The sequence below is a fragment of the Hermetia illucens genome, chromosome 3, assembly GCF_905115235.1.
Source record: "Hermetia illucens chromosome 3, iHerIll2.2.curated.20191125, whole genome shotgun sequence".
In the NCBI taxonomy this organism is placed as follows: Eukaryota; Metazoa; Arthropoda; class Insecta; order Diptera; family Stratiomyidae; genus Hermetia; species Hermetia illucens.
Window position 1 is genome coordinate 93,847,404 of NC_051851.1, and position 15,835 is coordinate 93,863,238.

A 15,835-nucleotide genomic window follows, 5' to 3' on the forward strand; every position below is an offset into this window, starting at 1 on the left:
AGTTCGACGTCCGACAACATTGTATAGAGGTAAGAATAAATATTTCAAAAACTCAGCTGTAATCAGAGGAAAACTCCCTTATGCACCTGCGAAAAAACTTTCCGACCTACTCAGTAGATTTTTTGCGCTACTTAATACAAGCGAAAATTTTACAGATTGTAGCGAAAAGGACTATGTTATCCAACCCTTTATCCAAACAGCGAATTGTAAAAAGGACCTTTTGCGGACTTACCCTTGTGAACAATGAAATACTAAAACTTTTCCGAACTTACGTATTCAACAAATTCTTCTCCAAATCAACAGTCACGTTCCATTCCAATCAAATTTTCCGTTCCCACTTTTAAGTTGATTAATTTCACGGATCCCGATTTTACTTCGTAAAATCGTAAAAGAAATTATTGCTGAAGTAAATTAAGCAATTTCGTTCAATCTATTCAAATGTTAGGAATAAGTTTTTGTTAATAAGGACAATAAGTCGGGAAACAGGAGGCGAGACACTTCAGGTATGAAAGGCTTTGTATTTCCTTATGTGAGTGACCTTGAGTGCATGACAGTTCAATTACGCATTTTCAACAGCCATTATTTGGTGTACGTATTGACAATAGTCAACTTTATACGCTTCACAGTTCAACATGCAAACGCAGCACTTCAGTTTGCCAAAATATTTGGGTATACAATTGTCCCATTTATGCATAGCTCGCACTGCATATTACGCTGATTGACTGAGGTACAACTGTAGATAGTCCAAATGTGCGGAATGTGTCTAAACGATTTTTCCGATACGAAAGACTGTGTAATTTGCTCAGTTTGTAACAATTTTCATCATACGGCATGTTCAGCCATTAGAAATATGGATAATTTCCGTAAACTGGGTCAAAGACGGGACCAGTGGAAGTGTGGTCTATGTAAAAATGACAAGAAACAGTGCGGTTGATGTTGAACAGATTTCTAAAACACTATTCAAACAGCCTAGTACCAAAATTGGAAATGTGGTTACAGGAAAACCTGGGGAAATGAAAGAAGTTACACATTCACTCTAGTTTATCTTAAATGAGTTTGATACTACTACATCTGCAGTGAAATCAAGAGTTTGTTTATTAGGGACTATCGTACTCCGAATATAGCTAAACTATACTACGGGAATGAACAGAACCTGTTCGAGATGGGATATAAATATGTTTGGGTAAAGGTTGGTTTGAATTATTACGGACAAACTAGGCTCTCTGAAGCCATTCGTATTCAAAGAAAGTTTGATTTGGACCAAGAAAGCTAGGAGATCCATAATCTAAATTGCTTGTTTTCTTGATTATTGTTCCAATATTATGTGTGATTTAATAACGTTTTACAAACTTATGTGAACACGACAAATCACACCTTTACATAAACGTTTACAGTTTGTCTGTCTGTCCGTCTGTCTTTCACACGCATTTTCCTCGGAAAGACTTATAGTGATTGACACCGAATTTGGGGAAAAGGTGTGTGTGTGAACGCTCACGCATACAGTGAGTTACATCATCCTATGTTAAATTCAAGGTGGGACCACACATGCAAGAGGGGAGTGAAATTTCTTTTCAGCAAATATAGTCAAACGGGGTATCAACTGAAAGGTCTTGGTTGGTACTTTCCGAAACCGGTCTTAATTTTGACATTTGTTGGAAAGGTGGGGAGTTCGAGGGTCGAGAGTGATCACGGAGCGATTCTCAGAAACTACTCACCCCGAAATGTGAAAAAAGATCAAGAGGCTGCGACTATATGATGCCTTGGCTCCGAAATACCCTCCATACTGATATCCTTTCAAAGTTAATAATGGTATATTATTATAATTTTTAGTAATCGACTGCAAAACCCCCTTAAGTTCATCCTAGAATCACGAAATTTTGCAGCAATGTAGGCTATAACATAGAGCGTGATCTTACCAAGTTTGGTAAGTTGATCGCACTTTTACCAACAAAGTTATAATAGGTTAAACTTGTCGCATATGTGACTTCGAATGTCATTATCACGCAAAAGTGGATATTCTTACATGATATAGTATATGCATATATTACGTGATAGGTACTAATGGGACAAATGTCCACTCAAATGTAAAAGAAATACACAAAAACTTTCATACTTGAAGTGTTCACATCCCGTTTTTTCCCAACTTGTTCTTTCTGTAAACGGATATTTGGTAAAGATTTGAATATTCTGAACGTTTTCAAAAATTTTGATGAATTGAGGCTTGGTTGTCTGAAACTGACTATGACCATTTTGATGGATTTTGTATGTTTCGGAAATCACCTTCAACTAATGAGTGTGATGGAATAATAATTTATGTGAAGGATGTTAACCAGTTGAAAGCAAATTCATATCCCTTTTTTTTTACAAGTATGAATACAGTAGCGAAAAGGAACGTGCTCAAAGTTTTTAAAGAAGCTGTCCGTCAAAAAACGAATGTATTTTTAATCTTCATGTTGTATGTTATATACGATTTTGTGGCACATCTTATATAGAATTAGATGCGTAATTGCAATTTTTGAAAAAAGTTTTCATAAAGTAACACTTTTATTATTGCCATTTTCGTCAATTGTATGGGTGAAAAAAAAAACTTGATCAAAATAAATTTTCTAACTTATGGTTCACTGATTGGAAAGAAAAACGTGCTCAAAGAAATTTTCTCATTGATTGATTTGATTATTGATTTATTGTATTGTTAGAAAACAATTGCCTATATCGTAAAGGTGGTAAGAAAGCTATATTCAGAAAGTAGTTGCTAATGAACTCAACCCCATTACAAGATAGAAGAGTAGCGAACATCCGAGGATATCAACTGAAACACAGGACCGTCTGCGTATCCGTATTATATAAAGAGATCAGTCTAAAATGGTGTCCTCATATCTCAGATTAAGACGACAACTCGTGGAAGTTTGGCTTCACGACAGGAGCAGCTAGAATTATTATGCAGTGGACAAGGAAATTTCTTTATGGCTTATTTATATCACATTATGTCGTCGTATTTCTAGGCGTGCAAAATTGATTGCTTTCCAACTCACTCGAAATCTATTAACATCAGAAAAAAACACTGTTACGCAAGATTATAATAATAATAATCGTTCGCGCAACAATCCATACTGGATCACAGCCTTGAATTGTGTTTGAGCACTTCATTCAAGACCGTAACAGTACACTATAGGATTACAGTACACTGTAGGAGGCAATGTGGTGTGGAGGTAATGTGATTTAACTCAGCATTCACAGCTGAGTCGACTGGTATCCGATGTCAAATCACGATACAAATCCCACTGCCACCAGTGGAATTCGAGCCGCGACCTTCAATGCGACAGCCTGGTGGAACCACGCAGCTATCTAGACACAAGATTATGATTCGCGAAAAGTACGTTGAAGGAGTGTCAAGGGCTGGATCGCCGTATAGCGGGAAACACAATTAAGCTGTGATCGGAATGCAGAGGAGAGACGCTCCAATCCGCACTCAGTTTCAATGTACAATCAAGATTTCACGTAAATTAAATGCCACTAAGAGTGCATATATTTCCGTCTTAAATTCAATTTTCATGAATGGAACCGGCTGGACTAATGCAAATGACGTTAATAATTAGCACTTGCAACGCAAATAATGCCTTCCGCGGTCCTCAAAACGAATTCATTCAAATTAATTACATTCAAAACAGCCGATTATGAAAAGCGCCGCCATATTGCAAATGACATGAAGTGTCAACAAATTATTATCTGTCACGCATCGCAAAAGTTATATTTTCCGAACTTTTTGGCGTACCGCATTGCGCATTGGACTTGTTGTATATTGACTCATACAAGTCCGTGTAATGAACTTCATTTGACAGCTCTGCACTGCGCACGCACGCAATCATTCCGCTGTTGTGTTCTCCGCTTATCTCCGGTTCGACTAATCAAAATTCATATTCTTTTCAACAGAAGCCATTCATTACGTTCGATTACGTTTTGGAGAGCGTTAGGACGCCAAACGACAAGTGCCCGCGGTCAAACATGGAGGTGGATCTATTATGGAGGGTCTAGTTTTTCGGCTCAAGGTTTAAGGTCGTGGGTGTAATGACTGAAGCTAAATACTGTAATTTATTATTGGGATCTATGCTACCTCATTTTCATGGCAAATTGGCAACAATTGGATTTTGATACACGACAATAATCCGAAATTTTAAGCTCAAGTGGCAAACAGTTTGCTGGCTGACAGTAATGTGAATGCTCTTCAAAGGCGGGCACACACCGCTGACTTGAATCTAATTGAATATCTCTGGGAAATCACCGACAAAAGAGGAAAAATAATGTCACAAAAACAACTGATCTATACACCACCAATGAGTAAGAGATTTTTTGGCTTCTTACTATTATGCTTCAGCGCTGTCGTGTAGTTATTACTGCAAAATAGGAGAAAGCAACCGAAAGGGTCGTGAAAACATTTCGTTTTGCTTGCCTAGACATACAACAAGATAATATAAAATAAATAAGTCATAAAAAGCAAATGTCATTGTCCACCACAAAATTATTCTAGCTGTCCTTGTCGTGATTCCCAACTTCTAGGAGTTGACGTCGTAATCTGAGACATGAACACATTATTTTAAACGGATCTTCTCACATAATACATCTTCTCTGGCAATTGTTTTCTAACAACACAATAAATCAGCAATTAATTAAGAAAATTACTCCGAGCACTTTTTTCAAATAAATGAATCATAAATTCGCAAAATTATTTCGACCAAATATTTTTTTCGCCAAAAAAATTAACAAAATGGCAATAATGAAAGTGGTTATTAATGCGGAAATAAAACAGAACTAATACGTGAATCTCTTGTTGCGATTCGAATCTCACTGGTGGCAGTGGGATTTGTATCGTGATTTGACATCGGATACCAATCGACCCAACTGTGAATGAGTACTTGAATCAAATCAGGGTAATAATCTCGGGCGAGCGCAATGCTGACCACATTGCCTGCTACAGTGTACTGTAGTGTACCGTTACGGTCTTGAGTGAAGTGCTCTAACATACTTTACGGCCCTGATCCAATATGGATTGTTGCGCCAAAGATTATTATTATTATAGAAGTGGGAGTGAACAGATAACACTTTAAATAAGATTTTGTTTTACACAAAAGGGCGACAACTCCATCGCTGAGTATGTCACACAATGTCCCATTGCCAATAATGGCAGCCATATACGCTGCTGAAAACATTTCAACTTAGCAGAGTCAGATGACTTTTGATGTATTGGCACAACTTTCCATTGTTTTTTATTAAAAAATAACTTTGGTGACCACTCAGCAATAATCTGGACAATTTTCAGTATCATGGAATGGCTTCACCAACCAATTTTGTCATTCCATATATCATATCAGAAGCCTGGCATTTTTTTCGAATTTACTTTGCACTACAAGAATGTAGTACTCGGGTTCATAGAAGATCTCAAGTATAGAAATTCTAATAACCTTAAAACAGCAGCAATTGTAGTTGGCAATTTGGACTTTTCAGATATGAATAATGAGGTAACAAACCTCTAGAACTGGTCTGTTGTTACGAAACTGCCGAACGCAATGCTTGTCATTTTCGCATTATTTGTGAAATAAATACTTTATTTAAATTGGGGCTTTATTTTTCTTCAATAATAATGATAATCGTTGGCGTATCGTTGAAGTGTGCTCATTCAAGACCATAATCGTACACTACAGGATTATAGTACTTCATAGGAGGCAATGTGGTCAGCATTGCGTTCGCCCGAGAATATTACCCTGATTTGACTTAGCTGTGAATGAGCTGAGTCAACTGGTATCCGATGTCAAATCACGATACAAATCCCACTGCCACCAGTGATATTTGAACCGCGACGTTCCGTACGACAGCCTTGTGCTCTAACCACTCGCCTATCCGGAAACTTATTTATTTTTAACTAAGTATATGAAAAAAACTCCTTGTCGAAAGCGCGCTGACCCTTACGTCAGATCAGTGTAGCAATAGAAATTGTATTATAATACCAAATAAGGAAAAATAACCTGCACAGATCTGTCTGTTAATGGTAACGTAGGGACTGAACACTGATATTATCGTTCGAAAATCCGACTATTTTTGTCCCTCCTTCCCCGACGACATGCATAAGTACGCATCTACAGATGTTCTCCTATCAAGCAGGAGAAAAACTTACATCAGAGCGCAGGATAAGAAGTATTAGGTTGATGCTTGGGAAGATGAAAGAAGCCTGAAAACGTTGAGTCGAGAAATAAGTCAGCCCATACAAGTCGGCAAACTCCCAATCATAAACAAGTCGGAATGTCGGGTATAAATGATTTGTGTTCATCTTCCGTGAAAAACTTGCTACGCACGTTTTTCCACTAGTATACACCTAAAAATTCAAAACATTTATTGATATAGGTATTCCTAAACTCTAACTCCACCATTGACTCCACTTTGTTTGACGTCATACAAGTCTTAGGGTGCAATAAATTCATGTGAAATACAAAATGTTAAAGTTCGAAAATTTTGTTAATAATAATCGGATTTCCTTCAAAATTCCAAAGTTGTGATTTGTATTATTACTTATAATCGTACCAAATTTTATACTTCTTGGATGAACTTAAAAGAGGTGGGGGTGATGTTTCGGGTAAATTTCTAAATATATTATTAACTTCATTCGAGCAGATACTGGACATTTCGAGGCCTATATTTTGTATAACTGCGATTTTTTTCAGATTTTTCGGTTGAATAGGTTCTGAGAGCGAGACCTGTTTCGCTTTTCTGGGCACACATTTTGAATCCTTACTCTCATGCGTTTCACCAAATATCTAAAATAAGACCATGAAAAGTACTAATTGAGCCCTTTGACCCCAGAACCTGTGCAGAGAAGTCAACCTCGAAAGGATTGTGTGGCTCAGTGGGTAGAGCACTAGGCTGTTCTACGGACTTGGTTTAAATCTCACCCGTTTACTTACAGGGTACCGTTATGGTCTTGAATGAAGTCCTCTTACTTTAAGGCCCAGATCCAATTGTACTGTCACCCCAACGATTATTATTATTATTCTACCCATCGTGAAAAACGACGCTTCTAGTAGATCGTCTACAGTGTTGACGCTAGGATCCAATTCCGAAAACAGGCAACAAATTGCCGACGCGTTTTTTTGGAACCCAGGAGTACTGGGTACTTGGGAAGGCTATTTGAAAACGGGACAGATGAAGGAGGATGAGTTTTCAAGGTCCCCTACTGTGAAATATGATGAATGGTTGAGTGCTCTTGCTGTCCTGCTCCTCCTATCTCGAAAAAGCAAATATTGTTCGCTTCGCAGATGACTTTCTCGTGGTTATCACTACGAAATATCTCGATGACGAAAGCGATAAAAGTCGCATCAAAAATGAAGTCAGGGGACATGCGTTCATTTCGGGGAAAGATGAATGTATGCTTTGGAAATACAGATAAGGGACCCTAAAATCAGAACAAAATTGGGTTGTTAGCGCCATCATGAAAATGAATGTTGAACGAGGTAAGAGGGAAAAGCTTAAAGAGCTCATATTATGAAGGCCTAACAAAAAGTCCACTTTACGAAATAATCCTTAAATCGTAGTCCCAGAAGAAGAAGCAGAGGTGGGAATGATTTTTATTGGATTGGAACATTACACGAAGGTCTCCATCAGAATACCCCGCGCTTATCCTATATATACCGTCTGTATCCTGAACCTTCCAGAATAGGTTAGAGTTATAACTGAAAAGTACCTCTTTCTCCAATGCAGAATTTACGTTTCGTCGTGACACAGATTTTGATTACTTTATGTCGACTGTTCGACAAGCAAGAAATATTATAAGTCCCAATGTCAGAGGGATTTTCGGGAACATTGGAACATCAATTATTAATTGCATCTAGATTTACACAACTCAAATGCCTCACTCCTCGTTTCAGCAGTTTCTTTTCTTACTCGTCCCCAACCTAATTCAAAATTTTCTATTATGATGTCGAGCAACCGTTTTTGTTTGATGAAAAGTTATGTTGATGTGAAAAATTAAATTAGAAACAAGTTTTCCAGGGAGTGGGAATTTTGGGAAGCCAGAAGGAGGCTGACGCGAAGCATATCCCCATGGCCATCTCTTCTGAAAAGTTGAAGGAGTCAGATGGGTTAGACCCGAAAAATGTACATTGGGGCTAAACACATGAATTCAAAAGATATAAACTGGAAAGAACATGATTGCGGAAACTTTACTGGGTTTCCAAGGAAACCAACAAAAGAAACACTAGCGTGCATTGGGTAGTTTTCATGTTCGAGTTGAATATAGATGCCAGCCGCCGATTTTGGATAACTTTTCGGTTTACTGTATGGGTTAGCCCCCCTGAGGATAGTAACTCACACCCGAGTTCATTTTAAGGGCTCTGGTCTTACATTAAATAACTTAAAGACCTTAGTTTGCTGTGTATTTCATTTAACAGTGTGAAAGTCTGGCAGAACAGAAATAATTCATTAAATCAATTTTTAATTAATTGCGGCAGTCCATTTTGTTCCACGAGAGCCTTCGTCTTTAGATAGCTGATCGAATTTCGTAATCGATGCGTACGCCAGATGAAACGTCGTTCCAGAAATTTTCATTGCACTCATCTGTCATTTCCGCTTTTAATCAAAAGAGATTATTTCCAGATTTCCGGTGGAGATAGCCAATTAACATAATTCAGTCATTGGAAGTGCTGGCACCCCTTTGGTATGCTTGTCTATATATATGATATGTTATTTCGGTTTTTCATCGAAATAGTAATATTGTAAAAATATATGGGTTTGTCGCTGTGTATATACAAACGTACATACGTCACACCCCACCGAATCGCTTTCCCATTTTTCCGGAATTTCCACGGAGGGAGCGGAAATGACACAATGTGAAGATAATATCTATCAACTTTCACAACACAGATTCTCATCCCAATATCTGGAGCCAAATGTGGAAGATCTGTGATGTGTCAATTTTCATCAAACCCAAATATCCACACGATTAATTCCAAAAAGGTAAACATTTTTTCGAAATCGAAAAACGTCGAGGAAAGTTGCTATTATGAGGCCTCTCCTCTTCTAATTCTTCACAAAATAGGGAAACTCAACGTCACCAGTGTAAATGATGTATTGAGTCTTACATTGGGAGACAAATTCTTTTCTTCGTTTCGTTCTCCATAACACGTCCTTGGGGTGTTTACTCCAAGGAGTAATGGCTTAGGATACGCAATTCGCCCTGCAATGGAGAGCGCTATTTTCTACGTAGACAATGGATGGCTTCCGAGAGTTTCTATCGCAAAATGACATGCCTTGCGAGTCGAGTATGGTGGAGTTTGTTTCAATTTTCTGGAAAGAAATTGGGTTCATAAAAGCCTCTTCGGAGAGGACAAACAAAAGAAATTCCAACAAGTAATTAAGTAGTGTTAAATAAAATTGTGTGCTATTACGCAATATGCCACTCGTCGGAGGAGCAGATGGCGAGCTTTGCTGCTAACAAACAGCCACTCTTGCTGATTGTGAAAAGTAATTAAGATTGGATTGGGGTCTGGGGCAGAGTGGCAAACGTGCTTTCAGATCAAAGTGGCAGGAAGTGGATTTCAGGCAGGCGATATTTGTAGCCTGATTAAGATTTCACTTTTTTCATGAAGACGCGGAGAGAGTGATGGAATTATAATGGAAAAATTCTAAAGTGCTAAAACTTATTTAATTTTCGAGCATTTCAGTTTAATGAGGGGAGCTGTAGGAATTTTGTTTTTGTTTTTTTCGATTAAAATGATAACCTCATTTGCAAGTCTCTTCCAGCAATTGTGGCAGTTTGGTGGTCCAGTGCTTTGTCGATAGACAAGATGCTGCCTAACGAAGGGGACACAGCTTACCTACTTACAAAGTGATTCTAGGAATCTGAGAAAATTGAAAAATGCGGTGACCACGGACGCAAAAAGAAATTCTGGCGAGGAGATGGTCAAACACAGTTCTTCCAGTCTTTAATTTTCCAGAGGAAGTCATCAAAAAATATCAATTTGGTGTTGTGAAAATATTGAATATAACAACTGAAATCTAACAATCCTTGAAATTAACAAATCCAACTCTCCCAGCTCGTATTTCCAAACTATGCTTACAACATATCTATCTGAATTCCCATCGAGAACAAGACGACTTATTGACAGAGGCAACTCACTAGATGCTGCCTCCTCGTAAATCGTAGCCTCTTAATCCGTGGACCAAAAATATGGGAGCAAGTTGCTCTGCATTTAGTTGGATCCCACATCAAATGGATGCGAATTTAGCATCCCTCAATCCCTAAAAAAATACCTGCAAAGAACCGTGACTTCAGCTGTCTCATATGCGATCTTCGTCAATTAAGCATAACCAGAATTGCTTACATACAGTAATATAGTTAAATCAGGCGACATTTTGTCACCCATTTCACACTTGCCTTACATAATTCATATATTAATTCGTATGTTAATTAAATTTAATTCACATATTAATTAAACTAGAAATGAACAGGGAGCCGGCGGAAGTATGGAAAGTTCCCAGCTAAAACTTCGGTGATCGGAAAATGACAGGATGTTTATGTAATTGATAAATATGATACTGCTTAGTAAGTTAACTTTGCTTGAATGACGTCTTACAGAGACTTATCAGAGTTCGTGTGTATGAGGTGGAAGACAGCCATACCTTACTCAAGTCGTAATGGTCCATTGTACTTGACTCCTCCAGCTAACGGAATTCGTTTACAAACTGCAGAATTTCCGGGTAACGTCACATCTTACCAGCTGCAATTAAAGCAGATCAGTACCAAAAATGTGGCATCTAATGCGCCCAGAAAATGTCCATAGATTTCGCTACTCGCCACAGCATTGTATAGTTTCTATTTTAAACATATGCCCAGTTAGTGGATTATCAGATTGCCCACAATATTTCCGGTTAGTCTGACATTAGACTTTGTTCAGCCTCCGCTAGTCTCAAATCAATTCTAACATATTTGAAGAGCAGAATATTACTTCGCTTCTTCCTAGCCTCACGAACTTAGGAGCTCATCATCCATACCTTCAAAGTCATGAGACTAACTAAAGTGATGAAATCAAAACGCTTATCTCTCTTATCTCTTAGGTTTGCATCACAAGCTATTAACAATGTAAGACCCCTTGATTTTGCATACGCTGCCAGATTCCTTAGTTCTTGCATCAGTGGAGAACACAGCAACTCGTAGGGTAAATAAGGAGAGGCATGCCGTTTTTCCTCTCGCCATTAATCTGGTATTGTAACATGACCATGAGTAACTAGGTCCTGAGAACAAAATTGTCCCAGCATAGCTGACTCTCGGCCTTATGGATCTTCCATTGTGGAATATTCTTGTTCCCTTAACTAATCCAATGCCACAGATTTTGTTAAATCAAACCCATGGCGTTTGCACCAGAAAAATATAAAGGTAGTCTTGCGACATTGGCAGCCTCGTTGCCAGCAGGTTTTCATATTCTCAGAGTATCCTCAGAGGAGTGTACTTGGTCCTATACTGTACCTTATCCACACCGCCGATTTTCCTGTTAACGTATTAAACACTACAACTGCCTTTGCTGACGACTCCGCAATCTTAAGTTCACACTCAAATCCAAAATTAGCTTCTTTGCAACTGGAATGACACCTAAATGAAATAGAAAACTGGTTTCAAGTGTGGACCATGAAAGTGAAAGGATTGAAGTATGTACAAGCAACTTTCACTTTACGAAAAGCAAGTTGTCCTCAAGTGAATATCAACAACATCGCTATATCCCAATCGGGTCACGATAAATACCTAGGGATACACATCCATGGAATACTTACCTGGAAACAGCACATCGAGGCGAAAAATCAACAACTTAAATTTAAGTTCAAAAATTTTCTGTGGATGCTTTGTGCCGGAGCGAACAACTTGCGTAAGTGCGAATCGAGTTAACCACGACATGGAAAAACAATTTTTGACAGCCGGGCCAGTCAAAATGCAAGCGATTTCAAGCGTCGCGCTTCCGAAAACTGTTAGGGATCTCAGAAGGTTCTTGCGCATGTTAAACTTCTATCATCGTTTCTTGCCTAAGGCAGCCCACCATCAATCGATTCTTAAAGCTTGGGCTGAAAATCAAAGACTCCCATCTGATTGTGTGGTTTCCGAACGATGTTCAGGCGTTTGAGACCACCAAACCGTATTCAGCTTGGGTACATCTTCGTTCAGCAGCCGTATTCGTCGATGCCTCAGACATTGCCGTAGGTGCTACTCTTCACCAAAAAAGTGAATCAAATCTAGCAGCCTTTGAGATTCTTCTCCAAACAGTTCAATACCGCTCAACAGACCCCGCGAACTGCGCAATTAAATACTTCCGGCTTTAAGACAAAAGCCGCACAAAGCGTCCCCTCGCCAACTTCTGCACTTAAGCTTTATCACTCAGTTCACTTCCGGCATTCCACTCGTGTCTGATAAATAGTACATGGTTTCTGACCCTTTGTCACGTACACGGTAATCGCCGAGGCACGCACAGATTGAGGACCAACTCCAAAGACACATTTAGGAAGTTTCCTATCTTCGGTTCAACATCCAGTATATACTGCAAGACCTCAGACAAAGGACCAAGGTCATATATTCCGGCCACATTCCGAAAGGAAGTATCTCGGGCACCCAGGCACCCAGACAACGAATCGGTTAGTCACCGGAAAGTATTTCCGGCCGTCTGTGAACAAGAACAATAAAGTGCAAAACAATAAAGCATGTGAGGGAAAAGGTAGGAGTGTCCTCTCGGTCCACCTGGTGTTTCCATACAATCCACCTCGGCATCATTGACCCTGTACGAGACTCCATAGGTTCACGCGAAAGATATTACTGCACCATCTGGTGCAGAGGCCGTCTGTGGAGAATGGTTTCCACGTTTTGGTGTGCCGGAAATTGTAATCACCGTCCAGGAAATGCAGTTTGAGTGCTCCCTTTTCCCTTGGTCGCAGGTCGTGCCGCTCGTTTTTCTTGGCCTCCGAACAGCCAATCCCCAAAAATTTGCTGCAAGTCCCATGAAGCTAGTATACGGAGAGAATCTGAGACTTCTCAGCGACCCTGTTCTCGACATAAGATCGGGACGTAACGCAATGATAAAACTGAACCACTCGTCAACCACGTGAAAACCGTGACTGACGTGCCCAGCGATCTCGAATCCTATACACACGTCCTAATTAGGAAGGACGCTCCTCGGAAACCGCTGCAGCCACCTTATGAGGGCCCTTTTGAAGTCCTCTAGCGTAGCCGACATTATTATAGCCTCAACGTCAAGGGCACGACCAAAAGGGTCTACTTGGCACAATTAGAACCTTTCGCTGATTTGATCTTTGACCTATCGCTGATTTTCGAGCATAATAAACCGTTGCACACCACAGATGCGTTGGCTTTACACTTGTTGCGAGCATTAACGTCTCCGAGTAGCTGAGTGGTTAGAGCGCAAGGCTGTCGTACGGAAGGTCGCGGTTCAAATCTCACTGGCAGCAATGGAATTTGTATCATCATTTGACGTCGGATACCAGTCGACTCAGCTGTGAATGAGTACCTGAGTCAAATCAGGGTAATAATCTCGGGCGAGCGCAATGCTGACCACATTACCTCCTAGTGTACCGTTACGGTCTTGAATGAAGTGCTCTAACACACTTCAAGGCCCTGACCCAACATGGATTGTTGTGCCAACGATTATTATTTTTAAATACCTTCGTGAACCATAACTTAGTCAATATCTATCTAACATATGAACTTACTTTGAGCTACAGTACAGTATTACTATTACTGCCCATGGATACCCGGGCACAATTTTTAACGTTAACGTTGATAATAGCTGAAAATATATGCTAGCGATAAACGAAATTTTTGATGTGGGTTACATTCTGAAAATTCATAAAAGGCGTAGATAGCGTACGAGTGAATCATGCATTCTCGAATTTAAATTCAAATTCCAAGTAAATTTCAATAATTCAATCCTTTTTCTAATTTCAGGCTGATTCCACGATTCCTAGAAGTTGTTTGCTTAGCACACTTCCCGTTGGAATAGGTAAGCGAAATATATCCTTTTTATCATTTTTCCAATATTCTAATGCTTGAAGAAATTTCATCGAAATTTTCGCTTTAATCTATTAAAGAGGAAATTGTTGAAGTGCTTCGTCACCTGCCTATTTCCTAAAATTTCCTCTGTACGTGTTATTTTCACTGTGAAAAGCTGATTTTCACGACTGAGCTCAGTTGTTGCCTAGTGCCACTGAACATTTTTGGTATTCATGGGATATCTCATCGTTTTGGGATTATTGTCAATTCTGGGAAACAGGTGACTTTTTTAAAAAATGTTTAGGCGATAGGGTTAGACAAGAATGTGTTAAGTTTCCCACAAGAGCTACAGCGTCGAGTTAGTTTCTATTTTTTCAGGATTAATCAAATTCTACTCATGCCGCCACATATCGTTATTACTCCGTTGTTATTTCAAATCAGGTTGAGATGATATGAACAAAAACTTTGTTGCTCTCTGATATGAGTATTTAATAATTACCCAAGTTTTATACTGAATCCTAAGAATGGGAACGTCGAGAAAAGATACATATGCAAATATTTGAGAGAGAGAGAGAGTGAAATATTTCTCAACTCTTTTCCTGTACGTCATGCGAGTCAATCAGAGTTATATGATATCCTTCATGCATTGGAGAAAAAATAACAAATTACTTTTAACGGCGAAGTTGCAGCATTGAACAGTTTTACGGTCGATTGCCATTTATTTCACACGATCCACTCTCGTTGGTACATAATTTATTCGGAACATGCAAATGGCTCACATATTTTCGTGCTTTCTATTACACTTACATGGTTTCAGTGACCATTTAGTTCAAGCTACGCAATTTGAGTAATCAGGATTATGTTAAAATTTCACAGTATTCACGATAGTTTCATAGTAATTTAACCTTTGGTCTTCAGTTAACATATTGCTGAATACAGTATACACATGCTGGTATATGTATGGCTATGTAATAAAATGGCAAGTATAACATAACTACCCCACAAACAATGTATGTTTTTTTACATACACCTAAAGGGTAATATGGGGTGTCAAACACCGAAAACTTGTGCCGTATCTGTTTATATTAGCCGTTAAATAGGTTTGTCTACATTGATTTATCTGTGCCCCTAAATAAGAAACACAATACTATAATATGATAGTTGTGAAATGACAATAAATCGTAAAAAAATTTTTATATTATAGAAAAAGCAGGAATTTTTCTAAGTTCAATTGATTTTGACGAATTAAACGGTTTTGGAAAGTAGAAGAAATACCCTTTGAATGTATACGAATCATCATCATCAACGGCGCAACAACCGGTATCCGGTTTAGGATTGCCTTAATAAGGAACTCCAGACATCCCGGCTTTATGGCGAGGTCCACCAATTCAATCTCCCTAAAAGCTGTCTGGCGTCCTGACTTACGCCATCGCTCCATCTCAGGCAGGGTCTGCCTCGTCCTCTTTTTCTACTATAGATATTGCCCTTATAGACTTTCCGGACTGGATCATCCTCATTCATACGGATTAAGTGACCCGCCCACCGTAATCTATTGAGCCGGATTTTATCCACCCACTGACGGTCATGGTATCGCTCATAGATTTCGTCATTATGTAGGCTACGGAATCGTCCATCCTCATGTAGGGGGCCAACAATTCTTCGGAGGATTCTTCTCTCGAACGCGGCCAAGAGTTCGCAATTTTGCTTGCTAAGAACACAAGTTTCCGAGGAGTACATGAGGACTGCCGAGATCATTGTCTTGTACAGTAAGAACTTTGACCATATGGTGAGACGTTTCGAGCGGAACAG

The 15,835-nt window shown here is 39.1% G+C and overlaps 1 protein-coding gene across 2 annotated transcripts in view; it reads left to right on the forward strand.

Moving 5' to 3' along the window:
* The window catches only part of LOC119652791 (octopamine receptor beta-1R-like), a 291,369-nt gene that overhangs the window by 62,053 nt on the left and 213,481 nt on the right, over nt 1-15,835 (forward strand). For both annotated transcript variants that reach the window (XM_038057105.1, XM_038057107.1), the window contains exon 2: nt 13,982-14,036. The gene's annotated coding sequence lies outside the window, so the exon portion shown is untranslated. The remainder of the gene's footprint in view (nt 1-13,981; nt 14,037-15,835) is intronic.